Below are 5,399 nucleotides of genomic sequence, written 5' to 3'. Positions count from 1 at the left end.
CTCTCAGAATGGACAAAGTTCTAAAGCAATTCCTGCTTTCCTGGGTTTCTGACACGCTGACCCCTACAGTGCCTGAGACAGTCCGGTCTCTGGTTTTGGGGTGACTGTCTGGCTGTGGATTTCCTCTGTCATGCCGACTGTGTTCTGCCCCTGGTTTTTATGACTGCTTCTGGGTTGCGGCCTTGGTTCAACTCTGAACTGTTCCTGTGTATGTTTGTGGATTGTTCCAGCCGCCCCTGGCCGAGGTGAAGATGAGCTATGGTTTTCCCCTACAGGAGCATTTTTGTTTTGAGATCATTCCCTGTTTTTTGGTCTGCATACGCTTAGTTTTTTGTTGAGGGGTTTATTTTGTCCAACCCTTCTGTGTGTGTTCTCGCCTACCTGGACGCCGTCCTCACTCCGCCGCCGCTGGTCCTCTGCACCAAAAGGCTCTGATATCCACCAAGGTGGAAAACCAGGCAGTGGGAGGAAAACACAACATAACTAACTTCTCCACATGTCTGAGGCAGCAGCAGGTTGAAGGATGGGGCTGGCGTGCAGATGCTGCAGGGAGCAGAACGCCATCAGTCTCAGTCTGCTGCTGCCTGCAGCAGGAAGCAGCTCTGCCCAGACTCCATTTCTCGTCTCACACAGATGTGAGGAGGGGGGACTCATTTATCCTCAGCCGGACAGCTCACGATCAGAGTTACAGTCAGCTGTCAACATTTAAAATGATGTTTCCCTGCACTGCTCCGACATGTTGCTACTTTTCACAATGTACATATTTATTTCTTGCACATCAGGCAGAAAGTCGCGTCTGGTGTAGTGAAGAGGTGTCGCAACCTGGCTCCAACTCCCAGTGTGAACTTGGACCGTACACTGAGAACAGATGTCCCGTTTCACTTGGTTGATGATCTGGTGTTTCCTGCAGAAGGAGGAATGTGTGACACTAAGTGGCTGCTGAATAATGGACAAACACCTTTTTATTATCGAAGCAGAACGAGGAGGTTTATGTGAGAAACAGCCAACGCTGATTCTTTACAATCACATTAAAGGACAGGGTCCATTTCCTTCTTGTCTCTATTAACACAGTCCATGTGTAGACTGAAAGGTCGGACTATTCTGAGTCAGGTGGATTTCTCTCTCTGTCTCTGCTTCTACTCCTTCAGTCCGTCACAGTGCTGCTGCACCTGCAGTGTCTCCATCCTCATGCTTATCATGACTCTGACTCTCAGCTGTTTGCCTGTCCTCCTCAGACCGGCCGGCATTTGATGCCTCACAGATTAGACTGCTGGTATTTGGAGAGGAGATGTGTGGCCGCTGTCTGGTGGAGATAGGCAGGTTTTGTCTGCACTGTTAGATAATGCTGCTCGGAGCCCGGTGCAGTTTCAGTGAAATGAAGAGTAGAGTCTGCTTCTAATCTAGATGTTTGGAGAAACCCTCTGAGGGAAGGGAGGTGGATTCCTCCCCTTTCAGTCCACTCAGAGCTTTGTAACTGGGCTGAGGTGCATCTGAGGAACTGCTGCAAATGGACATTAACAAAGTTTGTTCAAGGGACAGTGCCCTCTAGCTGCTGCAGAATCAGGAAATAGGTAGGTGGATTCTTAGTGTCACAGATGGATGTGTGAGCAGCTCAACAGGCCCAGACCAGAAATGACTGTGAACCTTTCTGTTGAAACATGGCAGCATTACCAGAAAGAGACACAAAATGACCACAAACCAGAAATGTGAGTCTTGACACACGTCACTCATTTGCTAAAACTGTTTTCTAGGTGTTGAGTTGCTGGAACAGTCAGAGACGTCTCTGCTGTAAACAAAGATGTTCCTGTTGAGCAGAGATGAGCTGAACCGTCATGCCGACGTGTCCTCGGCTCTGCTGCTTGTAGTTCTCTTTAACAAAATAAAACCCAGCACAGACGCGCTTCTCTGGCGTCTTCCCAGCAGCGCTTGTGATTAATGAGCTAATTAGATGAGGGAGCTCAGCTCTCACCTTCAGCTACCTCAAACACATTCAAAGTGTAATTAGCATTGAAAACACTCTCATATCCAGAGAGAGGATTACTGTGCTGATTAATGTGAGTGTCGACTGAAATGAATCAAGTGGAAAAATCAATTTTCTCTGCAGAATGAAAACAATCTCAGTCCAGTAAGATGTCGGTTTGTTTTCTGTTTCAGTGCTTGTTAAGAGTTTGTGTGGACGAAACCCAGAGGAGCCAGAAGACAAATATGCTCAGTGTCGGTCACGGAGACAAACACTTTCTGGAACATTCAGGCAGAAAACCACAGCAACACAAACACTAAGCTGATGTGACGAGAGTTTAAATCGTCTTTATTATGATGCCATCTTCACTGTGCTTTTCAGTAATTGAACTCATTTTAACCCTCAACAGGACAAAGACAACAGGGAAGGAGAAACCAGAGGAGCAGAAGCTGCCCGAGGGTCCTGTTGTCAAGTTCTCAGCAGCTGCTCACTGCTCAGTCTGCTACTACATGTACACAGGTATGCTCATGGGCCACTTTATTAGGTACACCTGTACTTAAAGTACTCGTTCACCTGTACTTCAATACAACACCTCCACCTTAACATCAGTGTTTATGAAGCTGAAAATGTCAGTGTCTGGTGAAATTGTCGTAAATGTATAAATTATTATTGAGGTCACAGTCAAGCGTGGCATTGTACTGCACTACATTATCTGAGCTGAGTCAGAGTCCTGCAGCTGCTGTGACGCCCGCTGTCAGGACGTGTGAATAGGATGAGATTTACAGGCCTGAAGTGAAAAGACAGTGTCACAGGCTGCTGCTGTGGAGGCAGAGGGCTCAGAGCAGAGGCAGCTTCAGGAGCAGACGGATGAAGGAACTGATGAGGAGGATAAAACCACAGGACTAAGCTGACACGCAGGTTAGTTTTCACTGAAGGTTCATCAGATTCAGATGTTTCCTCAGTGGATAAAATCTTCACATAGGACGCTGTAGCTTCAGATGATAGTTTATCATGAATGAGGACAAATACATCGTGTACAACATTTTAACCAAGTGGGAAAACTTTCTTTCTTTAAACAAGTCAGTTTAACAAGAACCAGGAGCCTGCTTCTGTGCATTAGCCTGAGCCAGACTCACAAAAAAAATAAATTATTGTTGCTGTTGAACCATTTTGACCATCAACTTAGTGATGCAGTCACAAAGGAGCAGAGGCACAGACAGCAAATGGTTCCTGTCTGACTTGAGACACAAAGCCCTGCTCACGCTGAAGCTGTTGTTTGTCAGAGGTAACCTCAGGATGTTTCAGCTGTTAGAGCTGCAGAGAAGCTGCTCTCCATGTTCTGCATGGTTGGGACCATGAATGTCTGGTTGGGAGTGTTTCGATCCTCTGAAGGGCTGCAGGACACTGGCTGTGTGAGTGATGATGCAGCACATAAATTTAATAGTTAAACTTTAAGAACAGCGCTTTACCTCTGCTTGTCTTGCTATTTTGTCTTTACTTCTCTTCCTCCTTTTGAGCTCATTCAAACATCAGCTGTCACTTCACCAGAGCAGCAAATCCTCAGATAAAGCTCATCATCAGAGGCTGTTTTATGTTGCAGGACGACTTGGCCCTAAAGTTCATAAATCTTCAGTTTGTAGCCTGTTGGATTGCTCCTCCTGCCAGCTGCTCTGCAGGGGAAAGTCGAGAGGTCAGGGGTCAAACAAAGAAGCTGTAAAAGTCAGAGTGGAGCTGCACAGTGATTGGTCAGTTTGAGATGTAGTAGCTTGTTTCTGTTTGAGAAAGAAACCTTCATGCTACACACTGAAACTGATGCTGGGCTGTAAAAGTGCACCGGCCGTATTCAGCTACTGTGCAAACATACAGCGCTGCAGTCATTCAAAAAGTATGTGACTAACTAGTAGGAGCCTGAGCTGGTGAACACACAGCAGTTCCAGTTCTGTCGGTGTCGTCAGCACAACACACACTCAGTCTCTGGAAAATGAAGCTGAAGCTTCAAAGTTTCATTTCATCAGCAAAAACTCTTAACACTGAAAAATTAGACAAAACGTGTCGGTGAATAAAACTGACAGTCATCTGTGTATGTTAAAAATGACAGTTACATGTTTCCTTGGTTATTTATTGGAGCGTTGACATGTTTCTAGTTTTTGAGGCCCCTGAAACTCCAGATGTTTTCATCAGGAGTTCGATGGAGGTCAGCATCGGCCTGTGTTTAGTGGGTAGACTGCTCTGGGACGTGGTGGCTTGTCTGTGTGTTGCTGGCTCGCTGACGTTCAGCGTGGGAGGTAGCGGTGTGTGCAGTCACTGCCGCTAATGCTAAGCTAGCTGCTGGATGGCCAGTAAACCTCTGACCTGTGCACTGTCCACACACAGTGATTTGTATACGAGTGAAACAGAGAAAGTGAGTTGTGAGTTCACTGAGCTGCTGAGTCATGAAAGTAAAGACATTAGTTGTAATATAAAGGTGTGTTGTCAGGACTCAGCTGCTGGTGTCTAACTGAAAAGTATCAGATCTCTGCCACTACAGGCAGAGGGTGACGTGCAGTCTGCAGCTGTGTGTGGACAGTCTGCTGCAGCGTCTGCTCAGCTGTAAACACGTCAGCGTCTCTGTGTGAAGCTGTGTGTGACTCTGACACTTGTGGCGGGAGCTGACCTGCACTGAGGAGCAGTGACTCGTGTCGACAGCAGGTCACATCCCGACAGACCCGTCTGTAAATCTGCAGCTGACAGGTTTTATGTCCTGCTGCTGCCACCGTACGCCCGGCTTTGTGTGTGTGTGTGTTTGTGTTTACAAGCTGAGCAGCTGCTGGATGACGGACGTCTGCTGCACATCAGACTGTGGAAAGGTCTTTGTGTTGGACGATGAATGAAGCTCACACCGAGCAGCTGCTCCATCATAAAGTGTCAGTTTGCTCACAACATAAAGTTTCACAAAACGAGTCTCTGGTCACAAAAGTGCTGTAGAACATCTTGTTCCTGATTCTATCTGACGTCTGTTCCATGCAGACATCACCCTGGTGTGTGTCCGCGCTGTCAGCTGTGATCAGACCTCGTCAGTGCTGTGAGTGATGAGCCCAGACTGGACCTGGCTGAGTGACGGTATCCTCACAGCTTCCACTTCTCATGTTCTGACAGGATTATTGAGAGCTGTGTGTGAATGTGTGCATGCTGACTCTTCAGTTTCCTCCTGTCTACATGACAGTGTATGTATGAAGTCCTGTTGTGTTCTCTGTAGTTGTGGTTTGCGTGCACCACTGGGACAGGTAGACACAGTCTGTTGTGCCTGTATGATGACATTAGACCTTTACACTGAGGGCTGTATGTGGAGGGGATGAAAATGAATTCTTCCTGAAAATGTTGAATGATCTTTACAGTGGCCGCCGCCCCAGGACCCAGCCTACGCCTCCTACCTCTTCGATCAGCTCAGCCTTCCTGTGGC

The 5,399-nt window shown here is 47.2% G+C and overlaps 1 long non-coding RNA gene across 3 annotated transcripts; it reads left to right on the top strand.

Annotated features, from left to right (window-relative positions):
• The first annotated feature begins 40 nt into the window (after positions 1 to 40).
• LOC109953313 (uncharacterized) lies at positions 41 to 5,399 on the top strand. Of its 3 annotated transcripts, XR_002273895.1 has the most exons (6): positions 41 to 1,706; positions 2,155 to 2,286; positions 2,370 to 2,479; positions 2,773 to 2,878; positions 4,967 to 5,059; positions 5,335 to 5,399. It is a non-coding gene; the product is annotated as an uncharacterized LOC109953313 (long non-coding RNA). The 3 variants fall into 3 exon arrangements; XR_002273894.1 differs by having other exon boundaries at positions 2,155 to 2,479; XR_002273896.1 differs by lacking the exon at positions 2,773 to 2,878 and having other exon boundaries at positions 2,155 to 2,479.

This window comes from Monopterus albus, unplaced genomic scaffold (genome assembly GCF_001952655.1).
Source record: "Monopterus albus unplaced genomic scaffold, M_albus_1.0 scaffold617.1, whole genome shotgun sequence".
In the NCBI taxonomy this organism is placed as follows: domain Eukaryota; kingdom Metazoa; phylum Chordata; class Actinopteri; order Synbranchiformes; family Synbranchidae; genus Monopterus; species Monopterus albus.
This window is presented reverse-complemented; position numbering and strand designations above follow the sequence as displayed.